General features: G+C 33.8%; 2 pseudogenes; one reads left to right on the top strand and one right to left on the bottom strand.

The window, feature by feature from the left end:
* The window catches only part of LOC128174831 (uncharacterized), a 394,133-nt pseudogene that overhangs the window by 99,446 nt on the left and 276,775 nt on the right, over positions 1 to 17,912 (bottom strand).
* On the top strand, positions 6,141 to 8,916 carry LOC128171890 (uncharacterized; annotated as a pseudogene).

Raw genomic sequence — 17,912 nt, 5'->3', positions numbered from 1 at the left:
TATTAAGATATAAGCAAAGAAATACAAGCATGTCTTGACGCAAAACGCAGCGATTTTAACAAGCACATGATTAATCTCTGCCATTCAGTCAATTTAAAGGTGACTGAAATGTAACTGAAATGTGACTAAATGGCATAGCTGTGCCATTCAGTCACCTTTCCAGACCATTCAGTTGACTGAATGGCAGAGCTTTATCCTGTGAAGTGAATTTGATTAAACATGAACATGTACAATAGATAAGTAAATAATGTATATTCTGTCGCAAGTTTCAATGATTTTAAGACAGAAAAGGTATTAAAAACAGTTTTTGCTCTAAAAAAAAAGTAGAAAAAAATTCAAAACGCCTAAGACGAGAATTGAACCCTAGGGCCTTTGTGTACAACATCTCCTCACTTCCACTGCGCCACAGCGACTCATATCTAAACGAGGGTTTTTATTTCCTATAGATCATTGGCTTTTGAATAACATTTTTTTCTTGAAAAGCTTTTGACTTCTATTCAGCTTGTAACAATCAATTAAATTTAATTAAATCACGGTACTTGGTCTTCAGTGAAAAAAATATATTTTACCCGATTGGAAACTGTAAGGCTTACTAGTACTTAGTTTGTAAATTTAAAGCAGGTAGAAATACGTTCATCTATTTCATAACTATGAAATGCAAGAATGAAGATGACACTTTTTTAAATGCATTGAAACTATTAAGGGTAATAGTTCTACGCCATTCCCTGGTTTTCGTGATCACGGCGCCGTTCCTTGAGAATGTTTTTTTGTTGTTGCAAATATTAAGCAGGCACGTTGGCACTGTAGGATTACATATTGAATAAAAAGGGGGTTCAAATATACTGAAAAATATAAAAGAAACAGAGGACCATGAATAAAGTATCACATCTTGTTGACAACGTTGATCATTCTTAAAGAGAATTTCCGTCGTGTGCTTCCTCATCTAATATTCCGAACCGTTTAACGACAATTACAATGTATTATAGAAAACTTCCTCATATATCTATATATATATATATAGAATTAACTGCGCAAAAGCCACAAAGAAAGAAATCAATATCTGTTACCAGTTATAAGATAATACGCTGTTGGTATTTACTAAAGAATAAAATTCGTTTAATATCACATTTGGCCCCATAAATTTAATAAAAATGAAGTACACATTGAATCAAAACTATACATTGAAAATAAAAGCTGAACATATGCTTTTTAAAAAAGCAAGCAAAATTTATATTGAACATCTTTTGAACGAGGTGGTAGGGCAGATGATGCCAATAAGGCAAAGGGTTACCACACATAAGTCACCTCTTTCCGCTTCCTCAAAGTGTTGTATTTTCTATTAAACTTTTTGCCTATATTGGCAACGTTTTTCAAGAAGAGAAATATCTTATTTTTGAGATTTCTGAACAAGTTGATATTGTTTTGGCCCAGCTGGAACAATTGAAAAGGTCTGATGGCAAACATATGAAAGAGTTTATTACAAAATTAGATTTGGAGAACAGAATGTTTGGTACAACTATCAAATTGCAGAGTAGGGGTTTCAAATCTGTAGATTTTAGGAAAGATAAAGACCTGCACCAATTGTTAGATGATACAATCTCTTATGTCAAATCAAGGTTTAGCAACATGTATGAGAAGCCCCACTCACTCCTAAATATTTTCAACTTTCATCACTGGCCTTTAGGTAGGGGGTATGAATTAGCTGAGCATGGGATGGAAGAATTGCAGGAGCTAGTTTCACACCCCCAATTTTAGAATATATTGTCTGAAGATGAGAAATTGGAAATAAATGAGCAATTTACTGCTATGAAAATGTACATTAGTCATTTGAGAACAAATGGTCTGTTAGATGTTTATTTTCTCTTTTTAAGAAAAATGGTTACAGAGAGAGCTGGTGATGGCAAACAAATGTCAGCCTTAGTAAAACTTGTGCTGTGGCTCTTTACAGTTTCTCCATCTACTAGTAGCTGTGAGAGGGGATTCTCAACATGCAATGTTATTAAAAATAAGTTGAGAACTGTGTTAACAACTGAATCTTTGCAAAATCAATTATACATAATGACAAATGGTCCAACTATTGACCAATTCCATGCTGGAAAGTGCATAGATTACTGGTTTGAAAACTCTGTTGGCACACCTCACTCCAGTGGACATAAGTTAAAAAACAGAGAAGATGAATCTGAGACATTTCTTATTTCAGGAAAATAATGCATGTATTATATAGACTAACACTGATGATTAAACTGTAAACAGTCAATGAGTCATAGCTGTGACTTACAGCACAGTCTATTTATTGAAATAGATACCAGTCTATTCAGTAGTGATTATTTGAAAAAGTTAGTATACCAATAATCTATCAGTCTGGTATTGTGTTGAAATACTCATGTATGACTATATATGCCAGTGTATGGAGGAAAAATAAAACATATATTCATTGATATAGTCTTTATTCATTCAATGCAACAAATGGAAATTAATTATAACATAAATTTAATGATGTTTAACTTTAGGTAAATATATTTTTATCTATCATGAAAATATGGACTTGGAAATTTCTTCCTCGGACTTGCCTAAAATTTACTCTTTAAGTCCTGGGCTTGACCATGATAAAAAAAAAATTGAACCCCTGATACCCGAGTGGTATGAATATATTCGGCCTAGGTGAGTCGTAACTGTTAAAAAAAGTTATTGTAATGAACCTAGGTGGTTTACCGAAAAATATGTGTAAAGCTATTGCATGAAAGATAACCTTTTAGTGAAAGGGGTAGCATATATATAAGGAATAGCTTTGAGACACGTTTGCAGATTCTCGAGGCGGCAAGCTGCATGTGCGGTTTATAATTTTGTTAGCTAGACCAGATGTACACTGATGCATGATAAACGAATTGAAGTTTGAACTTGTTTGTCCATCATTAAGTTCGTATTAAGATTTTACGGGACTATATTTGAACATATGTTAGTATAATATATCTATCAAAAAACCGAGATAACTGAGTTATAAAGTTATATTAGAGTTATTCTGCTTGATGCGTACATGCGTGATATTTTATGTTTGTACATTAGTTATAGATGGTGCAGCCTACTATCTTACGGAAGAGACTTTCATTGAAAAGGTTGAAGCTCTTATCTGTCATAAAGAAGGTCAGAGGAGGAAGGCCAGAGGGTTTAAACGAATTTGCACGTATTTCTAAGGAAAAGAAGACAGACGTCTTGGAGTTGGATGAGATAGAAAATATAGTCAATTCATTGACAGGGGAAAACATGATCTCATATCAGATGATGATAAGGAAGTTAGACCTATTGTTGCAGTCAACAGAACGACTGCGAAAGACGAAACATGTAACTCTTTCAAGACCCGCATAGAACGATACTCCAACTGGATCAGACTAGTTCGTAGTATAGCTATATTGAGGCATGTTCTGCTCACGAAGGACTCATGTGAACAGTCGCCCAGACGATGGCATTACTGTCCACAGTCCTTGAATTCAGGCACCCTGAAATCAGCTGAAATTCATATTTTGAAAGAGATACAAAGATCTGAATTCAGTGAAGAGGTGGAATGTCTCATCAAAGAGAAACCCATTTCTAAAGGTAGTAGCATCATTTCCTTGGCACCATTTCTGGACTCGGATGGTTTACTACGCGTTGGTGGTAGGATTTCTGCTGCACAGAAGTTAGTTGGCTTGGATGTACATCCTATAATCAAAAAGTTGGACATGGATGCTTAAAGATATAGATTAACAATAATCACTAAGCATATAGAAATTTTTGAAAAAGTATGCATGGTCATGCTAAAGAACTCAAGAGAATCCTAGATACATGTAATTCTATGATTATTTCATTTTCAATTAATAACTTTACTTTCAACGACCAGCCCTCTCTCTCCCTCCCCTAAAAAAATGAAAAAAAAATGGTTTGTTCTGTACTGGCGTGCGACCAGTTCTCGCCCAATACAATTTCTCGCCAGTACATTATGACGTCATTTTATCAACACCTAAAATTATAGACGAAAAATGACGTCACATTGTACTGGCGAGAAATGGTACTCGGCGAGAACTTGTCGCACGCCAGTTCAGTACTGTCACAATTTGTGTTAAAAGGCCTGGAAATTCCCTCGTTTATAAACTGAACTTTGAAAAGATAAAGAGGCAGAACCGTGAAAATAACTTTATTTACAGTGTAAAGAAAACATATAAAGCTAAAGCATACAATCCTCTCTAAACACACATACACTCAATTCACACACGCAAATAGCTGAAAAATCACACAACGCATTCACACAAATAATATTAACAAAAAATAAACAAATCCCCTAAATACTCCCCAACATATATAAACAGAATAAATAACCCGACTTTGGCTGATGTCACTTATGAATACTAAGTCCGGACAATGCTTTTGAGAAGTTATATTTTAATAAATAATTTCACCCGCAGCAGGTACGTGCATAGTTGAGACCACAATTCTTGTTCATCATTGGTGGTAAGGATACATCACACGTTCATTTATATCGCATAAACTGGTACACGTGCGTAGACACACTGTCATGTAAACCAAACCTTTCGTCACGGATGTTACTGGACTATATCACCAGCTCATATAGTGCCCGTGCGTCCGCGTGTGTCACATGTCCCACGTTGACTATGGGTCCACTATGGTTAGCTTGTCGTTGTCCTGCATCCACGGATGATACCGTCATGTATATAACCGACCACACCCACTCAGCTAGTCACTGCTGTTCTTTCTCAACACGGTTTATCGTACTTTCACCACACAGGAATTCTATTCAAACACTCCACAGAGGATTAGACATAGGCCACACAGGTCCTAAGACATATTGTCAAACTCCACGAAGGTTCATACAGAAGGACACACCTTCTCTCATCAACGACCTGGCCGGAACTACTAGTAACTCATGCACGAAAACCGGTCTAACAAACAATGACTAGCTGACCGTGGCACTCTATGGAGCGCCGTTACTCACAAAAATTAATAGACTAATAAAACTTTAATTGAACATATATACAAAATTGTGACAAGTACAAATCAATTTTGTTTTTCATTTTTTTAGGGGAGATAGAGATATTATCTAGGATTTTCTAAAATTCTTTAGCATTCTCTGTTAATTTAGTAGGACCGGAGAGAGAGAGAGAGAGAGAGAGAGAGAGAGAGAGAGAGAGGGAGACAGAGAAAGATGATGATAAAAAGTACTGGGTTTGTTAATTTTATTACATATCAAATAAAGCAAATGTCCATGAAATAAGGTGTGTACATGAACATATAATTAAACTTACCACGGGATGAGATGTGGAACTCATAAAAATGTAGCACAACATTTCAATCTTTGATGTGAAGGGATACCAATCTCCCTTGGTTTGTGAATCTGTTGATCTAGCATGTCCACTAAAGGTTGTTTCATTGTTTTCATGATTGCTAGGCCTATACTCATCGGACGGTAATTCAGTCTTGTCTTCTGACAGTAGAAGTTCTGCGGAAGTTTCTTGGCATTTTTCTGAAGATACGGTATCCTCTGTTATCGGAGAATGCAGCTCATTTTGAAGAAATATCATATTTTTATGTCTCTCAGATTGTATGTGCCGGTGAAAAAATGCTTTTTTATTTGTTTGAAAATTGCTTACATTGCAGTTCAAGTCTTCTGCGGGATCCGCGCCCGCCACCATTGTTTACATTGGTTTTACTGAGAATTGTAGGGATGTATGGTAGCAATTTTCATTGACGCGCTATTGCGTTTACCCAGTTACGCTTGAAAAGGAGACCTAACAAATATTGTAAACGTTATTAAATATAAAACACAACAAGTGATATATTTTATCGGAAGTGAGTTTTAAATAATGTGCAAGTCGAAGATACAAGACTACAACATCCCTTACGGACCACTTTTGAAGCAGACGTCATAGGAGAAAATCCGAAGATGATAGGCCCATTTGCGGTGAGTTATAAATATGTCTAAAACAAATATCAGCTGTGTTTGACAGGTGTAAATGTGTTTGAAATTGATATTTACAAATGATTGGTTTAAAGTTATGTATTTTTAAGTCAATGTAAACTCTTTCAATGCAGTGTATACATTTTTTAAAGTTAAAGTTGTTTACCCCCGGCCCCTACACATATGTAACGTTATGTATTCGTGTCATACCTTTTAACCAGGTACAGGCATATGTGTAGTTTTTTCGTTATCATTTTTTTGTATTATCTTAAAAGGATTCATAAGAGACTATTCCTGAGACGGAGTCACCTGCAGGTGGCTCCCAGGATCTTTTCCTTAATAATCCGGCCAGTATCAGGTATGACAGAACAGATGAAATAAGTAAGATATATATATATATATATATATATATATATATATATATATATATATATATTCACACACACACACACACATTTCATGTTTTTGGGCTTAAAATACAAAACAATACTAAAAATCACATAAGCGTTACTTATATGTTTGTTGTATAGCTGAAATCTGGGAACAATATAAGCAATTTTTTATTATCCCTTTTGAAATATGCAGTGTTCAGGTCTATATATATATATATATATATATATATATATATATATATATATATATATATATATATATATATATAGACCTGAATATATATATATATATATATATATATATATATATATATATATATATATATATTGCTAAACATTGAAGCTAAAACATGCCATGTTACTCAATAAAAATGCCATTTTTGTTTATTATATATACATATATAGCATATTATATTTGCAGTTAGAAAATTAGACAAGCTCACAGGTGATGTGGCCCTTTTGCGAAGAGAATTGGCAGAGCTGAGGGGCAAGTCACCTGCGTCTGCCACCAGTAAAGCATTCAAGATTAACACGGCTTCATGCAAGGTTCAAAGTTAATTTGTTGTCAATATCAAAACCATAAAATACATTTGCTGATATGCCATTATAAGAGTTTTTAATATAATTTTTATGTAATATACACATGGATGTGTGTTTACATGCAATTGATTGACTTTGTATTTTAGAGGAGGTTCAACCTATCTTTAAGAAGTAGGTTCTCATGTCGCCCATGGCTGGAAGTCAAAAGTGATGACTTCAAGGTAAAAATTCTAGAGGTTGATTGTTTTCTGGGGCTTTTCGCTTAATGTAATCTGTGATTAATTTATGTAGGTATAAATGTAAATATTTCAGAATGAAGTTCACACTTGCCTGGCCATGGACGAAATGAGAACCAATCCTGCAGCATTTCAGGAAATGGTCTCCCATGCATTACACAAGTTCACAGAGCTCAGGAATCAATTTAGGAGAAAGATGTGTAATCATTTGATAGAAAATAGTGTTTGACTGCTATCTGTTGTCCAACTTTTTCCTGTTCACTTTATGTTTATTTCACTTGAGTTGTTAACTTAAAAGTCTGTATGTGTAAAAATTTGTTCAGGATTTACAGTTGGTGAATGTATGTATAATTCTCTAGCATTAATTTTTTTTAAAAACCCAACTCTCCATAATACTTGTATGTGACCAATAGTTATACCCCTTACAAAGTTCTTTTTTATGGGAAGGGGGAGGGAGTGAGTTTATAGGAACTACCTTGTCCGTCTGTTTATCTATGGGTCACTCTGTCAGTGCAATTGTGTCCCATCCATATACCTTTCTTATTATGGAAATTAAAATCAGTCACTTCACACAAAATTTGTGTATGCAGCTTACTAGTACCTTAGAGTAAAATGTAAGTCTAAACCAAGGTTATTTGGGCAAGTTCAAGATCACTGGAAGGAAAAGTGCATAAAATCCCTGTGTATTTGTGTATAGAGGGGGTAGATACAAACATATCAGATATGCTCTATTCCTGATTCATTTTTTATGATCAACTGGTTAAATTACAACAAGAAGGTTAATATTAATTGGTTACATCTTGATATATGAAATGAAGTACTAAAATATATGCATGTTTTTTGAAATTTATTTTGCATAGATTGTGCCAGACAAACAAAGTATTCCATGTAAAGGCCTTGGAGAGCTGTGCTAATACATCTTTCACAGCTACTCCAAGGCCGATGAATGCACCCTGTCCCAGGAAAGGATGCATGCAACAATTCTGTTGGTAAGTATTAACAATAAGTAATCAAGATATTTGAAAAAAAAAAATTATATAATAAGAATGTTTTTTTAAATATAAAAATGTAGAACTTGCAGAAGAAATGATGGACCATCCTTGATCTTTTACAATTTTCATTGTCCATATTTGTATTGTCTTTTTTATATAATCCATCTGCAGCTCTTATGTCTAGATCCAGTGATATTACTAGGTTAAGTTTCTGCTCTAATTACCAATATGCAATGATGGATTTAAAGAAGTATGTAAAAGCAGTTCACAGAGAGAGAGAGAGAGAGAGAGAGAGAGAGAGAGAGAGAGAGAGAGAGAGAGACAGACCTGTTGTACTTTTGTGGAAACTAAAATAAAAAGGAGACATTGTTTCAGTCATCTGGATTGTTCATTTTGAATTTCAGAGACACTTTCTTGACAAGAAGAGGTACTTCAACGATGGTGCTGCGGCATCTTTCTGGGCGGAATTTATGTCCTTTTGGGAAGAAGTAAGTTATCAGAACACATTTTCAATTTTTCATGGAGTAACAATTAAATCATTATGATAATTATTTTTAAAACTGTTTATAGCTGATAGTTTGATTGTTTTTAAAAAAAATCGTAAACTTCAAATTTGAAAATCATATTCTTTAAAGCAAACATGCTCATAGATTTAAAAGAATTCCAAATAAGATATTGCAAAACTGTATTGGTTTTAAACATTTCAGATTGAAAAGGGTGGAAGGCCTCAGGATGGGGAAAGATTAGAAGAAATAGATAAGAGAACTGAAAGGGCAAGAGGTAAAAACATCCTTTTTTAAATTTATTAAAATCAATGTTTAAACCAATTCATTTAGAATATCCATTGATATATGTTTAATAAATTATAATGCTAAAGCTTTGCTCTAAGCTAACTTGAGCTTTCTTGGGCCAAATTAGATCCAAATTTGTTTGGCATCTAATTTTGTCTCTTATAGAAATTTATATTTTCTTGTCCCTCTCAAACTTGTCTGTGCCACATTTTTTAAATTGGATGGTGTAGGACTTTCAAACTTAGTCAGCTGGTTCATCATATAGAAAGGGATGTAACAGTCATAAGTAGGTCACAATAGCCTCGTTCTGAAAAATACCTGGCATAGCGTTACCAAATACTGTCTGTGCTATATCTTTTAAATTGGATGGTGTAGGACTTTCAAACTTGATTAGCTGGTTCATCATATGGAAAGGTATGTAACAATCAAAAGTAGGTCACAATAGCCTCGTTTTGAAAAATACCTTGTGTAAAGTAGCCAAATACTGTTCATGACAAAAATAAGGATTTGTGGCCTCATTTTTGAATGCTTAATATATATACTTAGGACTATATAAAAAAGATAGCATTGTGTTAACACATTATGATAAAAAAATTATCTTGCAGTCATGGTTTTTTTTATTTTCAGAAAACTCTGAGGAGTGACTGTTACTGTAAAGAAGAATAAATCAGAATTTAAATTGTGAAAATTTGTGTTTTCCTTCTTATTGTAATTTTAGATTAGCAGATGGTTTGACACATGATTACATGTAGTTCCATTGATGAGGAAGTAAAATAGTTATTTGAAGAGCCTAAAGCAGGGAGATCAGGGATTTTAACAACTTGAACTGAAAAACAAAATAGACATTTCAAGACATTTAATCAAAGACGTGGATCATGTGTCTGTTATGTATACAGATGGGACTCGAATATTATTATATATAGAATATATACATACATGTTGCATGTTATGAGAAACACATGAGATTCGAGTCACATTAAATACATATATAAGATATACATATGTTAAACGCATGTTATAATCCACGTATATGAAACGTATGGTATTTACCACGTACGTTAAACGTAAGGTATCTACAACGTGTGTTAAACATACGTGTAACGTATGTACCACGTACGGTTTAAAACGTACGTTAAACACACGTGGTACTTAAATCACGTTAAACGTACGTGAGCTCACATACGCTCACATGCGCGGATCTAGAGGGGGGATCGGGGGGTCCCGACCCCCCCTGGAAAATGAAAATTTATGAAATTTACATAGTAAAATTATCGCGAAAATATGCCTCGGACCCCTTCTGGCAAACACAATTATCCTTCGGACCCCCCCTGGAAAAATTTTCTGGATCCGCGCATGCATACGTATCACACATGTTTAACGTACATGTATGTGATACGTACGTGGCACAGCACATTTTGTTGTGTACACAATATCCAAGATATTCAACTTTTAATTTTAAAACTCGAATTTTAACTGTGCTCAAATGACTTAAATAAGAAAAATACATTTGTTTTGGAACTGGTGTATAGTTTATGAGTCCCTAGCAAACAATGCACATACATGTGCCTGCAAGACCAGTTAGCTTTGGTCTTTACATGTGCGATGAGATCGTCAATCACACGGAGAAACACAATAGTTTTTTTTCCGAGAAGTTACGATTGTAGGTGATATATATACATGTATAACCATTTCATTATTTAAATAAAAAGAGAAAACACATACAAAATTAATGATTAACATTCTAACTCAGAAGAAAATATGAGACAATTAACAAACAATAATCATGAAAGTAATATACATGTAATTATTTAAAATAAATTATCAATCGAAGACTGACCGATATCTTCATGAAAAAGACTGAGGACACAAGTAGTGTAAGAATATGAAAATTTGTATTTGCAAATTCGGGGGGAAACGTGATTTTCTTAAAGTCTTTTTACTGTAATTTTGGTCTCTTGAACGTGTTACATGCAAATCATTATTCTTATCATTTGCTTAAATGTTGTATTTATCATAAATGGAGCTAAATTTTTTCAGAGCAATTGTGTTAACAGTACCTGACTTAATTAATATATCTTGAATAGATAGTAAGCACTGATTTTTTACCCAGGCTGTTGAGATCGCTAAATTTAAATAACACTCAAAAGTCAGTTACTGTTATCTTTCAAGGCATCACAAAACCCTAAAATTACTTCCAGCTAAAATTAAATACTGATATTTGAGGGGAAAATCATTAAGTTTGTGTCTCTCTAAAAATTTTACTTATACAGTATTTAATGGCATACAAACAGTTGCATTTTGAATTGAGTTCAAAAGATATTTCATTAAACATAGGTAGATACTTGCTTTTTCAGTGCACCTGATAACAATTCTCAAATTTGCTTTTCTGAAGGAGGGGTGTCATGTGTGTCTGTCCGGTGTTGTACTCACATTTTTAACTTTTATAGACAATATTTGATATATAATTAAAATTTTATTATGGTAAATATGTCTTGAATGTCGTGACATGGTTTGACCAGACCGTTAACTTTCAAAATTTTCCCATTTTGGATGTTGGAAATTATGTTCAGTCTTTGTATTCAAAAACAACAAACCCCAGATTAATTATATTAATATGTAATCATGTTTTGGTGAAGTAGATTTGTTTTGATCATGCCCAATGGTATGGTGGAACCACAATATAGGATCAAAGCTATTCATGAGAATAGACTTTAAAACATATTTTAATTTGGTTTGTACACATCCTGATGTAGTGCAGTTTCCATTTAAAATTGTGAATTAAATAGGCTTGGTGGAACCTAATATGGTTTTAATTCTTTTATAAGAATATGGGGAGGGGTGGGGATCAAGCAAACTTCAGAAATACTAGCGAACAAAATGTACAACTGTTTTTTTTTTGTAATTTGATAATTTCGACCTTTATTTAAAGTGATGTCAAAGTCGTAATACAACCATACCCGTCTCTTCGTCAGGGGTGAAATTTAACATGAGGCGAAATAACGCGCTACCCTTTTATGTCGTTTGTTTTGTAAGCAAATTTTTTTACGTATTTTCCTTCATTGAAATATGGCTTAATTGACTGGGAAAACTACTGCAATGTCTATTATTATACACATACTTAGCATAACCATCGTTTAGAAGCGTGCATAAAATTTGATATAAAATCGGATCACGCAGCTTTAAAGCAATAAATTAATTTTCATATAATAATTTAATATACATTTGTTTGGTAGCAATTGTCAATTCGTGTATTAGGATAGTTTGTATGTAAAACAACATTAATAAGTATTTATTTTGTCTTTATGCAGGATACATCACACACTACTGCACGATAAAAACAGTGGGAAGAACTCTCCGTCACAGACTTTAATAAAGTAGTGACCAACAAGGTGACCAATAAACGAAAAAAAACTGTACACATCACAAAATTTGAAACATTCCAGGACTTTGGCCGTATCTCTTTCCAAAAACCAGAATCGTCAATTGACCAGCTCGACTATAACTGGTGAACATTCATTCAAGCGACTACGTATGTGATAAATATACACATATTCTGCAAATGGGAACAAGATATCTGTGAGCCAATACTCACTAGTGATACCCCCGCTCTGATGTGAATATGCAAAATAAGCAAAGTCGACATTTAACGGTAAGCTTGCATCTGATTGGTACAGAAATATCTCCCACAATATGACATGCCTAAACAAATAGTGTGTTAAAATTTCAAGCATCTGCGATAAATAGCTGCAGAGAAATCTGAGGAAAATTTGTTTGAAAATTTTGGCTAAAATAAACAAAGTACTCATTTAACAGGAGGTTGACGTCCAATTGGTACAAAAATATATCCCACGATATGGCATGCCTATACAAATATTGTGTAAAAATTTCAAGCATCTGCGATAAACAGTTGCTGAGAAATCTTTGAGGAAAATTTGTTTGAAAATTTTGGCTAAAAATAAGCAAATTCGTCATTTAACAGGAAGTTGTCGTCCGATTGGTACAACAATATATCCCATGATATGGCATGCCTTAACAAACACTGTGTAAAAATTTCAAGCATCTGCGATAAATAGTTGCTGAGATAAATGCGACAGAAATTTTTGTTACGGACGGACCGACAGACAGACACACAAGGGTAATACAGTATACTCCTTCGGAGCAGGGGTAAAATTAATCATTTGTGAAAGAAGATTATTGTTATTCCCAGGGTTTTTCCTATAGGTAATCATTCAGATGGTTAACTGTTCAGTTGGAATAATTTGTAATTTTGTATGTATATGTTTGCATGTGCATGCAGGATGTTTACGCATATGGAAATTGTCAAGGAAGGCAATATATAATGAATAATAATAAACGAAAGTGGCTTTTTAAAAAAAAAATGTCCATTAACCATGCCATATGGAAAGTAGTTGGGATTCAGTGACTTTATTTGGCATTTAAAAACTTGTAGAACCTTTGCAATGTCATTTTTGTTTTACAATTTTAATTTTGAAATCGAGTAAGTGGTACATTGGTAACAATTTTTTTTACGGTCCAGTAGATTCGTGTCCTCTTAATCTATAATGAATGAACTGAATAACATATCAAAATAATTTGTCATTAGCATGAACATATTGCAAAAATATATTTATTTACAAAGTGGTCAACTTATCAAGTTCTATATTTTTTTTAATATATTGTAGAATTTAGATTGTTGATATAATGCACCTTTGTCTTGTAAAATGCACCGTCACAGTAAATTTGCTTCGAATGTGTGCATTTTGTAATAAAACAAATTGTTGATTTTACTTGTTTGCTTAATTGTGATAACTTTAGGAAATTTGCTATTGAAAGTATTTAATTGATGCAGTTTTCATAGCAGTTCATTAACAGTTATTTTGATGGATGTATAAAGTAACTGCTTATGGACTGGTGGTTTTTAACAGTTAACAGAACAGTTCTTAAACAGTTTTATTATACTTTCATGTTAAATTCTGAAATCTGATTGGTTTAGACGCAGTTGGAAATCAGTTCTATTACCCTCAGCAACACACTGGGCAATGGGTAACACAACGTATTGTTACATGTGCGTAAATTATGCGCGTACGGTTCCCCGTAGAATTCACTTCATTTCTATATAAAATCAGTAAAAAAAAATTGATTATCTAGGGGAGTCAATTTTGTAAACAGTGCACAAAAGTACAAGATAAAGTTTAAAAAGGATGCACAAGTCTACGTCATGTTTAGTGCTAACGTTATATTCCTCAATTGTACTTGTATATCATATATAAAACCTACATGTTTTGACTTATTTATAATCTTGGTGATTGCATACGTACATGTGTAAATATATACATATTACATGTTCTTGCCTTGTGTGAAAATATGTGGGAATTTTGTTTTTGTTCCCCGGTTTTCTTGATTTTGGGTCCGGGCACCGGTCGTTTTCAAAGTGACAACTACAAAGCTTCTGGTATTCTGATGGCGTCCACTTCGTTCTCTTGCCACTTTTGTAAACAACTTCTCGTTTGCAGGCATTGGTCCACCTTTGAAAATATTCTGGGTCCTGGGGAAATGTGAAGAATGTACAAGTTGCCGTATGCAACACAAAAGTCATTTTTGCCCATTTCGAAAACAGTATCTAATGACGCTTTACCCCTGACCTCGCTTGACCCCAACATCCGCCGCATGGATTATCGGAATTGTACAAGTCGAGAATGTCCAAAACACCAGTAAAGGTTTTTTTTATTTAAAGTGATTTTTTTATTCTGCTACATTGTAATCGAACATTAATAAACAGTTGTGAACTAATGATAAGACACTTGGGTTTCAGAATACATGTATATCTTTAAAATATGATTTACCTATCACATAACAATTTATTGTCCTTAAAGCACAAATTCTAAAAATAAATTTGTGTAATAATACCATCAAAAGTGAAATCTATGAGGACATTTAGTCTGATAAAGAGTCATTTGAGGAAGATTTATCTCTTAAAGAATACAATGATAAAGAATTTGTTCCCGAGTATGAGGAAACATCCAAAAGTCCAACATCAGAGATTCCAACATCCGAAAGTCCAACATCAGAGAATTCAAACATCCGAAAAGAAAAATTCGATTACGATTCAATTAATCAAGAAAACAGTTTCTTATGGGGACGGAAGAACTGAAGTTATCAAAGAAATTAACTTTTCATACACCGAAGAAATGAGGGAAGTTTCTCCACTCGAAGTATTTTCGAACTTTCTTAACGATTTTATGGATGAATTCTAAAACGAGTTGGAGTTTGTTTCAAGAGAATCTGAGCCAACTGAGATATCTGACCCGATGAACTATTTCCATAACAGTTATTTACTCGCGTACCCTGATGACTTACCATAGAGTGACTTATGTAAATAAACTGTAAACGTTATGTTAAAAACACAAGTTATAAACTGTACGTATTTGTTCTTATAATGATTTCGTACCATTTTTTGTTTGAAAAGCATCCGTTATTTAAGCATAGCATTTTCTTATTTGCATTTCCTTAATTGAACGGTGTACAAAATCTAAGCAGTGGTAACTGTAGCGTAATTAATTTTATTTTCATAGTTTTTCTGTTTGTTTTTTTTCCATTTTATTCAGCAGATTAACCCTGACTGCGAACAGGTCATGAGGGGGGGGGGGGGGGGGGCAGTTAATTGCATTAGGAGGAGAGTGTTAGATAATAGAGTGTGGAGAGCAAAGGGAGTAGTGATTTATTGTCTTAAGATTTATAGCCTGGCCTTAGGCAAGTTCATGGGGAGTGAAGGATGAGTGAGGGGAGTAATTGGGTACATATAGCCGGAGTAATTCAAGAGGAAGAGAGATATTTTGATTGTTAAATTGGATTTTAACGTTAGTGCCTTTCATTTATTTTGGATTTATTAGGTGAATTATATTATGATTATATTTTATTCTACTTCTGGATTTCAATACACATTTGTATCTTTTTGAATTGCGTTCATCTCATGAGGAGGAATTAATTACTACCGGAATAATATACTGATATTGACTTTCCGCCACCAAACATAAGGACAATAGTAAAGTCGATTAAAACTCGGTAACATTATATAATTTTGCAGAGCTTATGAGTATATTCAACCTCATAATATACTTGCTACGGAAGAAACTCTGGGGATTTTATTGTTTGGATTTATTAAGATCCGCAGTTCCTGAAAGCAACACACATTGGAGGATAATTGGAGACGCATGGATAGAGAGATAACTGAGGCTCACTCGATCATTGCCGATTAGATAAACGTGGCATGACGACTATTTTATGAACGAGTTAACAAGTCATAACTGGACAAATTTAAACTAAATCTTTCTTAAAGAAATTCGTAAAAATCATTCCTGCTTGTGCAAAGGTGATGATGACACAAGTAATAGCTTTCCAAAAAGCTTGCCTGACTAAACAAAATTATTCAATGGAAGCATGCATGTATCAATTAGGCTATCTTATTAGAAATGAATTTTAATTTTCGCTGCTGATCATAAATTTATAATCGGAACGTGTAAATTTAAGACGAAATGTCCGCCTTTTCTTCGATCTAGAACATGTACATATATATCACTTGAAATTCATTTATTTATTTAATTCATTTTTTTTTAAGGAATGTACTCATATTATATAAGTGCATGTAAGCTTGAAATCTGGAGAGTAAATAGTCGGGGTTTTTAAAAATTGTACATGTATTTGTTATATGAAGATGCAAAATCAACTGAAAGGCATTTTAAAAAATTTCCAACCATATGAAATATGAAAGGGTATACAAACACGTATTGTTTTTGAATGTGTGTGGGCAGCTTCATCAAAATCATCTTGACAAGCATTTAAAAAAGGGTGAAAGAAAAGAAACCCTAACTGTAACTTCAATTAAATTAGAATTCCTTATTTGCAGTTTCATTTAGTGCATGCTCCTACAAAAGTGGAGGGGGGGGGGGGGGGGCAAATCCATGATATTTCCATTTATCATATAGAGCTAAGAAAAGTGCCAGCTGCCAAAAAAGTGGGGAGGGGAAAGCATACCCCCTCACCCCAACCCCCGATGATACGTGCCTGTGATGTGAACACATGATGTGCTCTGGGGTATTCGCATGATCCTAACGGACTCATCAACTAATCGGTGCGCAAAACTATGAATGAGACATTATGGCGCGAAATCCTGGGTTCACGCAACGAATGAACTCATCCATTGGGATAGGGTTAGATGAATTTTTTGACATTTCTTTTGTAACAGCTACATACATGTATATTATACTTTGGATCTAATGTTTAAGAAGAAATCTAACGAATTAAGAAACACACTTGATTAGTAATTGTTAAATGTAGTAATGTACATTTAGTAAGACACGCGAGTTATGGTCCCTTTTCAAGGTTAATGAAATCGCCCAACTGAACGAAAATCGGGTCACACCCCGCTTCGGCGATTTTGTTCCTCCAGTAAACATTCCAGCTGTATAAATATATATTTGTTTTAATCCAAACTGATGACTCTCTTGTAATAATGATAATCCAACACCAATCTTTACTTACATTGTACCGTAATAGAAAATATGTTACAACTTGTTGCGATGACCCCCTCCCGCTTTTTTGCCGTAATGCTGATCTATTTTTAAATCAGGATTACACACGTGCACTGCATGGTGAACGTCCCATTTAATTGAAAACTCTTGCTCGCTGTTGTTATTACATGCCATATAAGATTTTCATCAATTGTGAATGTAAATGCTGACCTCTTAAACATGCATCGGTTAATCTTTTTTGTGAAATATCATGATATTGCTTGTTCCATTGTCTGCACTGTTTCGGAGATTGCAACTTTTAAACCTTAGATATGCCTGACGTCATGACGTCAGGCAAAAAGCTTACATGATCAGGATGATCGACAAAACTCTGAATCTAGAGTTTTTACTTTGTTTTATTCACAACCAGCAGAAGATGAGGACATTGATATATTCAAGCCAATGATATATTCAAGCCTAAATATATCTTTATTAATTTAAAAGTCG

Source organism: Crassostrea angulata, chromosome 2, assembly GCF_025612915.1.
Source record: "Crassostrea angulata isolate pt1a10 chromosome 2, ASM2561291v2, whole genome shotgun sequence".
NCBI classification, from domain to species: domain Eukaryota; kingdom Metazoa; phylum Mollusca; class Bivalvia; order Ostreida; family Ostreidae; genus Magallana; species Magallana angulata.
The sequence above is the reverse complement of the archived record's forward strand: the minus strand, read 5'-3'. Positions and strand labels throughout refer to the sequence as shown.